The 13,651-nt window shown below is 35.0% G+C and overlaps 1 protein-coding gene across 1 annotated transcript in view; it reads left to right on the forward strand.

Annotated features, from left to right (window-relative positions):
• The window catches only part of LOC148946091 (uncharacterized), a 109,169-nt gene that overhangs the window by 41,061 nt on the left and 54,457 nt on the right, over positions 1–13,651 (forward strand). The window contains exon 3 of the mRNA XM_089097765.1: positions 3,715–3,833. The gene's annotated coding sequence lies outside the window, so the exon portion shown is untranslated. The remainder of the gene's footprint in view (positions 1–3,714; positions 3,834–13,651) is intronic.

A 13,651-nucleotide genomic window follows, 5' to 3' on the forward strand; every position in this document is an offset into this window, starting at 1 on the left:
GCTTCAATTAGTCTTTAGGTATAATTTCTGGTCGTTTTGATTTGGATTTTTAACATGTATTTGTATCTCCTGAGGTTAAGATTAAAATGGCCTTTACTTTTCTTTGAAAAACTTATTTTTCGGAAAGTTTTTTTTTAATTAATTTTAGAAAAAAAAACTAATTAAACCCCTGTGTTAGAAAGGTGATAAGAGTGAGTAATAATAGAGGCATTAGCCTGGTTTCTGTAGGTAGCAAATTACTTAGTATTATGATAGTTTGTAGACTTAGAGCTGCTGTAGATAAAGTATTAAGAGAAGATCAGCACGGTTCTAGGAAGGGTAGAGAATATGTCGACCAAATTTTCACTCTTAGGTTAATAATTGAGAAGTACCTGACTTATCAAACACCTTTATTCCTCAGTCTTATCGTGGTTGCAGCAGTAGCTAGCAACCTAGTAAGAGACGGTCACGTCCAATACTAAAATATAATAGCCCATAGCTCCTTAAAATAGAGTCAGATCAAAACAAGAAGTACCCTATTAGAACTGCCTTGTCCAATACCCCTATATAGGAAATGTACCGTCCCTTGGCTTGATTATATAAAGGAGTGGGCCTAGTTAAATATAGATGGGAATTATGTAAGCTTAATCGATATCAAGGCTGTTCAGATGGCTGAAACCTATTAAAGAATAATTTCATAGGCGGCACAATAGCACTGCCTAAGTAAAGAATGATGTTGGAACAGTGTATTATTTTTGTTTTAGTTTTTTTCTTTTAGACCAGGGCACTTTGTATCGAAGTAGTTGTCAAAGAAACATCGAAAAGGGCTCATTCAATTGAAAATTAAAAGGACTTGTGCCTTTTTTAATAGCCGAAAGTGACTGGAAGGCAACTAACACCCCTTCCACACCCACCATTTCCCCAAGCAAATCTCCCTATTTCCCCAAATCAAAATTTTGAGACAGCCGTTTTGTTCAACTTAGTTCAAAGATCCGGAAATTATTTCTGTGAGGATGACACTCCACCCACAACCCTTAGAGCAAGGGTTTTAAGTAATGCCTTGGGGGCATATTAGATTTTTATAGAAAATGTTGTCGTAGAAACTTCAAAAAGGGCTCATTCAATTGGAAATTGAAAGGGCTAGTGCCCTTTTTAACAGTCGAAAGTGATTGTAGGGAAACTAGTCCCCCTTTCACGCCCATCATTTTCCCAAACATATCCAATCAAAACTTTGAGATAGCCATTTTGTTGAACGTAGCTGAAAGTTCCAAAACTTTCAGCTACGTTTAACAGAACTACGTTCAACAGAACTAGTTCCAGAACTAGGTCATTGAGGATGACAACCTCCCTGCAGCCCTTATGGCAAGGGTTGTAAATTATGCCCTGGGGGAATGTAAGGTTCTTGCAGAAAGCGTTGTAGTAGAAACTTCAAAAAGGGCTCATTCGATTAAAAATTGAGGAGGCTAGTGCCCTTTTTAATTGTTGAAAGTGATTGGAGGGCATTTAACCGTCCTCTCATACCCACCATTTCCCCAAACACATCCAATCAAAATTTTGAGATAGCCATTTTATTCAACGTAGTTGTAAGGTTCGGAAATTATGTCTTTGAGGGTGATATACCCCCCCCCCAGCCACAGCTTTTCATAGGGGAAAAGCTGTAAGTTATGGCCAGGGGGCTTACAAGGTTCTTATACAAAGCGTTGTCGTATAAACTTAAAAAGGGTTCATTAAATTGGTAATTGAAAGGGCTAGTGCCCTCTTTAATAGTCAAAAGCTATCGGAGGGCGAATGACCCCCCCCCCCCACGCCCATCATTACCACAGACACTTCCTATTAACATTTTGATATAGCCATTTTGTTGAACGTAGTTGAAGGGTTCGGAAATTGTGTCTTTGAGTATGCCACCCCTCCCCCCCCCACAACCCTCAGAACTAAGGTTGTAAGTTTTACCCTGGGGAAATATAAGGTTCTTATAGAAAGCGTTGTCGTAAAAACTTCAAAAAGGGTTCATTCGATTGGAAATTGAGAGGGCTATTGCCCTTTTTAATAGCCGAAAGGAATCAGAGGGAGAATACCCCCCCCCACACGCCCATTATTTCCCCAAACATTTCTGATAAACATTTTGATATGGCCATGTTTTTCCACGTAATGAAAAGGTCTGGAAACTATGTCTTTGAGGATAACAATCCCCCTTTCCCCACAGCCCTCAGTACAAGGGTAGTACGTTATGCCCTTGAGGCATATGGGGTTTCTATAATTTTGTTTAAGTTTTATCGTAGAAGCTTCAAAAAAGGCTCATTCGATTGGAAATTGAGAGGACCAGTGTCTTTTTTATTAGCCAAAAGCGATCAGAGGGCGACTGCCTCCCCCCCCCCTCGCCACGCCCTTCATTTTTCTAAACACTTCCAATCAAAATTTTGAGATAGCCATTCTGTTCAACGTATTTGAAATGTCTGGAAAATATGTCTATGAGGATAAAAAAATCCTCACAGCCCTCAGGGCAAAGGTTGTAAGTTATGCCCTGGGGACATATAAGGTTTTATAGAAAGCGCATTGGATTGTTAATCAGACGCTCTTGTGCTCTTCTTAAGAGTCAAAGGTATCGGAGGCCCCCTCCCCCTCCCACAAACACACGTCGTATTGTCCCGAAATGCATCTAATAGAAATTTTGAGATAGCCATTCTATTCAAAATAGTTTAAATATCATATAACAAGGCTTCTAGGGTTGAAAGAAACCGCGAGGTATTTATTGAATGGATGGTCGTATAAACATCAGATGGGGCTTATTCGATTTGGAATTAGAAGTTATAGTGTCATTTTTAAGAGTCAAAGTGATTTGAAATCAAACAGCCTTTAAAATGATTCAAACAGCCATTAAAGGGGTCATTTAAATGAGTTTGCTTTTATAACTTTAAGAAACCAAAAATTAATTGAGATTAATTGTAGCTACCACAGCTACAAATTCAAACATTGAAGTGTGAATTGAAAAAACCTTACCACGGGTAAAACTCTATCCTAGAAGTTTTCAGGGGGCGGTTTTCTCAAGAAAAAAAAGGAACTGTATACCAGACTTTCAAAAAAAATCTCTACATCAAGTAGGCCTACGCCTGACTCTTAAACAAAATATATGTACAAAAGAAAACAAAATAGTTGTACAAAACAAAAGAAAATATTTGTACTATAATTCGTTTTCAGTAAAGTGCAAATGACGCAGTAGCCTTTAAACTTTTACAGTTAGCGGAAGGGGCAGTAGCCAAACTCTTACTTTTCTTTATTTTTGTTTGTTTTAAGTTTTATTTGAATATTAGATTTAAGTTTTACTCGTTATAAGATCTATTTATTCAATTTTATTAGTACCTTTTGTATGTTTGTTTGCTGTGAGTCTTTTTTTTTTTGTCCGTTTTGGGTTTCATTTGTTCTTTAATAGTAATTGCTGGTTGTTTTGAGTTTGAAATATTATAAAAATTTATTTCTGCTGGTTTAATTTCGGACTTAGGTCTTAATTGCTGTTTGTTTTTGATTGCCAAAGTTTCAAGTTTTTCAACATTCCCCATTTCAACATCAAATTTTTTTTTTCAAAATCAGAGCTTCATAAAGTAGCGAAACATCAAGGCAACGTTTTTTAACATTAAAGTATAAAAGTTCAACTTCCCCCTCAACATTCCCTGAAACTAGTCATAGATAGATGTAGTAGCAGTTGCAAGCAGTCGCAGTCACAATTGCTCATTTTTGCAGTTGGAAGTAGTCACAATGCACTCACAACCAGTCTTATTTGCAGCCGTGCCAATAGCAGTACCAGTAATGGCCCTGGAAGTTTCAAGTTAATACCCTTACCTGTTTCTAAGATATTACAGGTAGGTCATTTTGATAACTTGGATACATGTAGTTTCTTATAATTTAGTTCAACATACCCTTCAACATAAGCCTTTTGGACACATTCTAATTACAAATTCTGCATTAAAAATGGACAAATCAAAGAATTTCCATTCCTCGCCCTGAGGGCATGCATCCCATGAGGCTTAGCTGTTATATGTTGTGTTTACTTCAAACCAAGTGGTTTTTTAGGATATATAGCAGTGGCAAGGAAATAATCTTAAAAGACAAGAGGGGGGAGGGTAACAGCCCTTCTTTCCTTTTTCAACATGCCTCCCAACATGCTTTTAAAGTTTCAACTTTATACCCTTAGCCGTTCCATAGATATTGCTGTTGCGTCCTTTCAAAAAGTCTCGTGCATATATTGGCCTTCGGTCTTGTTTGACATCCCCTTCAACATTTTCTAAAAGTTTTACCTTAATATTCTCAGCCTTCTTTTTGGACTCAGGATCAAATTTGCTCCCTTTTCCCGGTAACCAACCTTGTATATAAGCAATGGCTCACTTATATAACTTACAACGCTTACCCCAGGAGCTGTGGGAGTTTAGTAATCCCTGGAGGTATAGTTATTTGACTTTATCGATTATTTTAAACAAGATAACTATTCCAAAATTTTGATCAGATATCTTTTGGAAAGGGAATCGAAGGGGTACTGGTCACCCTCCGACCAATTTTTAATATTTTCCTCAAGATACTCTGAGAGTTTAAACTTAATACCCTCAGCTGTTTTTGTGGTATTGCAGGTACAACTCTTTGATAAACAGGATGTACATAGTATATTTAGATTTATTTTAAGATGTCCCTCAACATTCCTAGAAGTTTCACCTTAACACCCTTAGCCCTTTCGAACACACCTAGAATCAAAAATTTCTCCTTTTTCCTTATGATAAATCCTGAATCCAAAAAAGGGTAAATTGCTTAATCTACAATCCATACCCTTGAAGGTTGGGGGAGGGGGCATTGTGTCCCCGGAGGTACAGGTACTAGACCTTTTGAATGTTTTGAAAAAAACCACTTTCAAAATTTTTATCATTAATCGGGGGGAGAAAGCAATAAAAAGGGTAAGGGAATGGTTATGAGGGGAAAAGGCATTTAAAAAGGGCAAAGGGAATGGTTACCCTCCGATAGCTCTTCAACATCCCCCTCAGATAGCTGACCTCTCAGTGTCAGATAGCTTCTCTCTTTTCTTGAATGGTCTTGAATTAAAACGAGTAGATCAGTTTAAATACCTTGGGATTATTTTAGATGAAAATTTGTCGTTTCATGAATACGTAAAACACTATCGTTAAAAACTTCCCGAAATATTGGCATGCTAACTCGTCTTCGTCATTTCTTTCCTAAAACTATTCTAAAATCTATTTATTGTTCTTTCGTCCACACTTATTTTCTCTATCGCATTTCGGTTTGGGCATCTACCTTTTCGCCTGTCTTCAAATCTTTCCAAATACTTCAGAATAAAGTAATGAGGATTTTTCAATGTTGATTGCAGATCTTCAGTTAGACACCTGTGTGGACTTCAGGAATTTATTCTTTGGATCAACTTCATTTTTTATTCTATTTTTGTTCATTTTGCTTTAATGGAGTACTTAACTTTTTTTTTTTACTTCTTTTTTTTTAAAATTACTTCGTTGAAAAAGTTTTTTAATTAATTTCTGTTCGTTTTACATTGACATAGTCTTTTTCAGGGAGAAAAACTGAGCCTCTTCTAAAGTTAAACACCATCCCTTCCATAAAACCTTAAATACCCCTGGGCATAGCTTACAACCCTTGCCCCTAATCTCTGAGGATTGTTTCAACCCCAAAGGCCTCGTTATATGATATTTAGACCATTTTGAAAAGAATAGCTATCTCAAAATTTCTATTAAATGCATTTTGGGACAATAAGGGTTTTCTTACTCTTATACTTTAAATATTAATGTTACCTGGTTCATTAAAGAGGCTCAGTATGCCGTTTTGGAATATTTAAACCGAACAAAGCGACTAGATATTGTATAATTTTTTTCTCTTCTTCTTCTTCTTACTTCTCCCCTTCATTTTCTTACTATTAAGTGTTAATAAACGTTGTCAACTTTTTTTTTTTTTTTTTTTTTTTTTTTTTTTTTTTTTTTAGTATTTTGCTTGTGTTTTTCAGTCTTTGTTATTTTATACTGTATTTTGTAGACTATATAGTGAAATACTCTGTATGGGTTTAATCACTGAATAAAATCATTCTTTCAATACGACGTTTGTGTGTGGGGGGGGGGGGGTAGCGGCCCTCCGATCACTTTGACTCTTAAAAAGAACACTGGAATGTCTGATAACCAATCCAATGAGCCCCCTCCGAAGTTTATATGACCTCGCTTTCTATAAAAACCTTATATGTCCACAGGGCATAACTTACAACCCCTACCTGAGGTTTGGGGGTTTGTTATCCTTATAGATATAATTTCCAGACCATTCTGATACGTTGAATAAAATGGATATTTAAAATTTTGATTGGAAGAGTTTTGGAAAACAATGGGTGTGGGGGGAGGGGGGAGCAATTGCCCTTTTATCATTTTCTACTAATAAAAATGCACTGGACATTTCAATTTCCAATCAAATGAGCCCTTTTTCAAGCTTCTACGACAAAACTTTCTACAAAAACCTTATATGCCCCAAGAGCATAACTTACGGCCCTTGTCCTGAGGACTATGGGGGGAGGATTGTCATCCTCAAAGACATAAATTCCAGACCCTTCAACTACGTAGAACAAAATGGCCATATCAAAATGTTGATGGGAAATGTTTGGGGAAATAAATGGCGTCGGGAGGGGATAATTTCCCTCGGAATCCTTTCGACTATTATAAATGGCAATAACCCTTTCAATTACCAATCGAATGAGCCCTTTTTGAAATTTTTACGATAACACTTTCTATAAAAAACATTGTATGCCCCAGGGCAAAACTTACAATCTCAGACCTGAGGGCTGTGGGGGGGTTGTCATCCGCAAAGACCTGATTTCCAAAACTTTCAACTACAATGAACAAAATGCCTATCTCAAAATTTTTATTGGATGTGTTTGGGAAATTGTGGGCGTGAGAGGGGGGTTAGTTAGCCTGCAATCACTTTCGACTATTAAAAAGGGCATTAGCCCTTTCAATTTCCAATTGAATGAGCCCCTTTTGAAGCTTCTACGACAACGCTAACTATAAAAACCTTGTATGCCCCCATGGCATAACTTACAACGTTTGCCCTGGGGGTTTTGGGTGGTTTGTCATCCTCAAATACATAATTTCCAGAACTTTCAGCTACGTTGAACAAAATGGTTATCTATAAACTTTGATTAAATGTGTTTGGGGAAATGGTGGGCATCAGAGGAGGGTTAGTTACCTTCTAATTACTTTTGACAAATAAAGAGGGCGCTAACCGTTTTATTTTCGAGTGGAATTAGCCCATTTCGAAGTTTTTACAACAACGCTTTCTATAAACAACCTTATATGGCCCCAGGGCATAACTTACAACCCTTGCCCTGAGGGCTTTGGGAGGGGGGGGTTGTCATCCTCAAAGACATAATTTTCAGAACTTTCAACTACGGTGAAAGAAATGGCTATCTAAAAACATTTATTGTATGTGTTTGGAGAAATGGTGGGCGTGAGAGGGGGTTAGTTGGCCTCCAATCATTTTCAACTATTAAAAAGGACATTAGCAATTCCAATTTCCAATCGAATGAGCCCTTTTTGAGGCTTCTAGACAATACTTTTTATAAAAACCTTATATGCCCCCAGGACATAACTTACAACCCTTGCCCTGAGTGCGGTGGGGGGTTGTCATCCACTACAAAAATTTTCAACTACGTTGAACTAAATGTATATCTAAAACTTTTGATTGGATGTGTTTGGGGAAAAGATGGGCATGAGAGGGGGGTTAGTTGCCCTCCAATTACTTTCGAATGTTAAAAAGGGCACTAACCCATTGGATTTCCAATCGAATAATCGCTTTTTCGAATCTCTGGAACAAAGCTTTCAATAAAAACCTTATATTCCCCCAGGGTATAAATTATAACCCATGCCCTGACGACTGTGGGGGGATTGTCCTTCTCAAACACATAATTTCCAGAACTTTCAACTCCGTTGAAGAAAATGGCTATCACGAAATTTTGATTGGATGTTTTTGGGGAAATGGTGGGCTTGAAAGGGGTATTAGTTGCCTTCCAATAGCTTTCGACTATTAAAAAGGGCATTAAACATTTTGATTTCTAATCGATCGAGCCCTTTTTCAAGTCTCTACGACAAAGTTCAACATCCCCCACAACAAGCGTTGTTAAGTTTTGATTTCACGCCCGAAACTGTTCCTAAGATACCGCTGATATGCCCTTTTGACAACCAGCATACAGATATCAGGATATCATCCATACAACTGAAATATTCTCTGAAAATTTTGCCATTATACCTTCATGGGCTGTGGATTTTGAGCTAGCCAGAAATCACTGGAAAGAGGCAGCAATGCTCTATCATAGCTAGTAGTATCATTGATATTTTAAAGGAGGTAACATACGACCACCCTTTTTATAGGAACTTTATGTACCCAAACGGCATAACTTACATATTTTAAAGGAGGTAATTTGATTGAAAATATAAAGTTCTAGTGTCCTCTTAAGAGTCAAGAGTAATTGGAGGGCAATCCTTTTTGCTCATAATCTTCCACACACTTCAAATCAAGATTTTTAAGAGTCATTTCGTTCAGCATAGCTAAATGGTCTAGTAACAATATCTCTAGGTTATTGGGTAGGTAAACCCCCACAGTTATGTAATTAGCCCATCATGTCTAAAAACTAAATGTTACTTTAAAATTTAATCAAAACACACTGTTTGCATTCTGGTTGGCAATAATACATCTCAGCAATATACCAAGAACAACTGAGAGGGTATTAAGTTCAAATTTTTGGAGCTGCTTCAATTATTACTTCCGCTGTTAAATTTTACTAAATCAAAAGAGTGTAAATGTATCCAGGCTGTGAGAAAACATATATGAATTTTTTTGGTAATGGTAATAACTTGTATTTATCTAGTCAACTAGATGATGTATATGACTAAATTAAACAAAACTATTTTTGTTATGATTTTCAGAAGAGTTTGTTGTTCAAAATTGCTGAAAAAAAAATTTTCAGGCATATAAACAGCAGGCCAAACTATAAATTATTAAATTAAAATTGGAAATATTCAAACTGTTGTTTTATTTTTCCAAAAAATATACTTATAAAACAAACAGAAATTAGTTAAAAAAAAAACTTTTTCCACAAAATAAGTTTTTTAAAAAAAGTAAAAAACTCCAATAAACCCAATATGAACAAAAATAAAGTAAAATAATCTACAAAAATGCAATGACCACAAATCAATATCAGTAAATAAATCGAAACCAACACTGGTAGAAATTAAAATAAAAAAACGAGTCAAACTCAAAACAAGCATAAATTAATATAAGTAGTTCTCAAAACCCCTGTTCTTTCTAAAATCCAGAATATAATTTTTACTTTACTGAAAAAGATTGTTTTAAACATTTTCACTTTCATAACTTTAAGAAATCAAAAATTAACTAACATTTTAAGGAATGAATATCAGTATGTGTATGCAATGACAATGAGCTTTTTTTTACTTTTCTTCTCTTTTTTTAGAACAATCTCAGATTACATTTAAAAACATGCTTCCATGATCAATGAATATATTATTAGAAATTTACTCAATAGATTTTGTTGGACAGTCCAATAGTAGGATTCATTGAGCATACATATAACAGTTCACTAGGAACAAATCCTTATATTATAGATCTTTATTTTTATTATATTAAACGGTGAAAACAATTACAAAATCCCTGGATATTTCAATCACATTCAGTGAACGTCTTCAGCAGATCGACTGAGGACGGCAACTGTGTATGTAACCACAATACCAAAAGATTTTGTTACTGTTTTCATTGTCTAATAAAAGGATTTGTCCCTATTTAACTGTTATTTTTACGTCATGGAAACGCAGTGTGATCATCAAAAATATCTACGTCAACGAGTATATCCAGCTTGTAGCAAAAAAAGAAGATACATTGCTGGGCAAAAAAAACGAAGCGTAAATAAAAAATTTGTGTTATAGTCACTGAGTCGCAATGAGATTAAAAAAAAAAAAAAAAATTCTTTACGAGTCTACCGTTAGAAATATAAGCCTTACTTTCAAATTGACTGCATCTAGATTTAAATCAAAGTGTATTGGCTAGCCATTTTATTATGATGCAGTCTTACAAGCTGGCTTGATGTCGTCATTTTTGTTTCTCTAAGTTGGTGGTGGCTGGGCTTCTATGCTCTGCCGCCATCATTTGTTTCTACCATTAACTAAAAAAATAGTAAAATATTCATTAAGTGTTTCAGTTTAGCCAGCCGAGCTGTATTTGACTTTCGGTATGTTCTCTGTATAAGTTTTTTTTCCTTACTTCCTGCGACAAAAATTTAATTACTGTTTACACTTTTTGTTATACAGGGCAGTAACTTAAATATCATTTAACAGTTTATCTAACTTTTTTACTTTCCAAAAGAAGATGTTGCATTTATTTACATATATGAGCATTCACAGACCAAGACATTCGAAAGCTCAATCATATCATAAAAATTTCTAGAATATGAGTAGTTGAAACTAAACAGATTTAATTTCGGGATATTCTACAACTTTACAGAGATCTTAAATTTATTTTCTTGGGCGCCCTTCCTCACAATTCCACAGTGGCACCAAGGTTTAAAAAAACTAAACGATAATTTTTCGTTCCAAAAACCTGTTAACTTTGAATTCCCCTCAGCTTAATTTAATTGGTAATAGCCGAAATTTAATGAAATTCTTGTCTTTACAAAACAGAAATCTCAGAAACAAAGGTTCTTCTTTTACACTTTCTAAACTTTCAATTCCAGCATTTTCAATCAACCCGTTCTGACTACTCGAACATAAAAAAAAAAAAATTTAAGAATAGAAAACTTTTGAAGTATATTATCAGATATTCAATGCGAATTGAGAATTTTTATTCCTTTTTTTTATTGGAATTACCAAAATTTCCAACAAATTGTGGTAACAAACTGTAAGTAAGAGCGACCCGGCTCGATAGTAACCGAAACTCTACAAAGCAGAAGTTTCATTAAGTTTAACCTTACCCTTCAAAAGTTATGAGCCTGAAAAAATTTGCATTGCTTTTGAAACAAGGGGAAAACATCCTCAAAAAGTCATAGAATCTAAATGAAAATCATACCATCAAATTCAGTGCATCAGAGAACTCTACTATAGAGGTTTCAAACTCCTATCTGCAAAATTGTGAAATTTATATTTTTTGCCTGAAGAAAGATCACGGATGTGTTCATTTGTTTGTTGTTGTTTTTTTCCTAGGGATGGATGCATCGTTCCAGTGGCCCTAGAATATCACAAGAGGACTCATTCGAGTGGAACTTAAACCTCTAGTTCCCTTTTTAAGTGACCAAAAACTTGGAGGGCAACTAGGGCCCCTCCCACGCTCATTTTTTCCCAAAATCACCTGATCAAATTTTGAGATAGCCATTTTGTTCAGCATAGTCAAAAAATCTAATAACTATGTCTTTAAGGATGACTTAATCCCCTGCAGTCCCCGGGGGAAGGGCTGCAAAGTTGAGAACTTTGCCGATTGTTAACATATAGAATTGCTTATTGGGATGCATACAGACGTTTTCAGGGGGGATTTTTTCCTGTATGTGTGTATGGATGGGGAGGTTCGGGGGGAGGAGTTTACGTGGGAGGATGTTTCCATGGAGGAAATTTTCATGGGGAAAGGGAATTTTTCATGAAGGGGATGCTGGATTTCCTGGCATTATTTTAAAAACGATCAAAAATTAAATTAAAAAAAAAGAATTTTTTTCAACTGAAAGTAAGGACCAACACTAAAACTTAAAACCAACAGACATTACTACTTATGTGAGGGGGTTCACCCCTTTGTCAATGCCTCACTCTTTACGATTTTTTTTTTTTTGTATTTTCAAAAGAGCTATTTATTCTAATTAAACGGCCTTTGGGATTCAGAAGACATTCTTCGAGAATTGGAACAAAATTCGAAGTTTAGCGTAAAGAGTAAGGCATTGACGAGGGGGCGAACCCCCTAATATACATAATAATTTCTGTTCGTCTTAAGTTTTAATGTTGCTCCTTACTTTCAGTTGAAACAAATTGTTTTTTATTTAATTCACAAAAAATACAAGTTCAGCAATGAGGAAAAATCTAAGCAATTACACCTTTTAACGCAAAATACTCAGTGGCAAAATATTTCTGTTTATGGCTTAATTCAATATTGAAGAATTTTAACTTATGTTAAACAATTCACGAAAGCATTCTTAAGGTACTAGGTCTTAGCAAAATGCTTAGCACAGACATAAAAAGAAAGTTCTGCAATCAGAGATGGAATTTATAGTAAACCCCAATTGGATCCTCTTTGAAATTTTGTTATTAGATACACATGTAGCCTATAGGGTAGCCTAGTCATCAAAGGTAGAAACATTTTGGGGGCTGATAAAGTTGGTGGTGATAAAATTTGTTATTTCCGAAAACCCATTTTACAGCCTTCAATGATTTGGAACTAGTAGAAAGGATGGGTCATGGGTGGCATCCTTAATATAAAGCCGATATTCTTAGACATAAATACAAATCTTCTACTAAAATTATTTACACATAATCTTTGGATGTCTATCTTTCAGATATATTCAACTCTTTGTACATAAAGATGCTCTTTAGAAAATAATATATCTCTTTATGGTTAAGGTAAAGATAATACCAGAGTTTTCTGATTTCTTATGATCATTTGCATTTTTAATGACAAACTATTCCAATTTCCAAGAGGTTTATTACAAGAGAAAAAAAGAGTATGGAATAGCATCTATAAAATTATCAAAATAAAAATTAAAGATAGCGCTATTATAATTTACAGTTTTCTATGAGTGAAACTAAAATGACAGATGGCCTTAGTGCTGCAAACATTTTTAGGGGTTGAATTTTCAAGTACTCATCGTCATTTTTAAAGCTTCGCTACAGAAAAGTAAAAACTATCATAAAGAATAGTGGCAACCATTCTAAAGGTTAGGACCGTCTGGAATATAATAATAATTACGGACAGATAATAAATCACAACAGGTTTGTAGTAAATTAAATTGTATATAACATATACCTTGAAATGACATATGAGGGAAACTACTACGTCCTTAGTCACCTGCTAATTATGGTTAGGTTTCATTGTAATAAAAATTAAGAATAATCTCAATAAAATAAATTACAGTGTGGGTGGCTCACAACGTGAATGTGCAGAGGATGGGTGCAGAGGATATTTTTTGGTTTTAAGTTTTAACGCCAATCCTTACCTTCATTGCAAAAAATATATATTTTTTTATTTAATTGGATTTACGTCTTCGTATGGTTTACCTTACTTCTCGCGTGTTGCCCGGCTACTAGAGCAGTACCGTGGAAACTCACCCGACCATGTATATCCTTAAAAAAAAAAAAAAAAAAAAAAAAAAAAAAAAAAAAAAAAAAAATTGCATTTATCCAGTTTTTAGTGGTAGTGGGTTCAAAAAAAAGGGAGTGAAAATAATTAGTAGAAAAATAAGGTAAAAACGAATGGCACGAAACATCTCAAGAAGGTATAACTTTCTTTTGAAGCGATAGTTGAATTTAGGAATCAATAAATTGTTGATATTTGAATTTTCACTAAACTAAAGAGCGACGTGGGCTTCAAGTGTGTCTTTTATATTTATTTGTTTCACCAAAGCACTTCGTATGGAAGGATTTATGGTAGAAACTTC

The sequence above is a fragment of the Artemia sp. Qi Xiang Cuo genome, chromosome 12 (genome assembly GCF_049724085.1).
Source record: "Artemia sp. Qi Xiang Cuo chromosome 12, ASM4972408v1, whole genome shotgun sequence".
NCBI lineage: Eukaryota > Metazoa > Arthropoda > Branchiopoda > Anostraca > Artemiidae > Artemia > Artemia sp. Qi Xiang Cuo.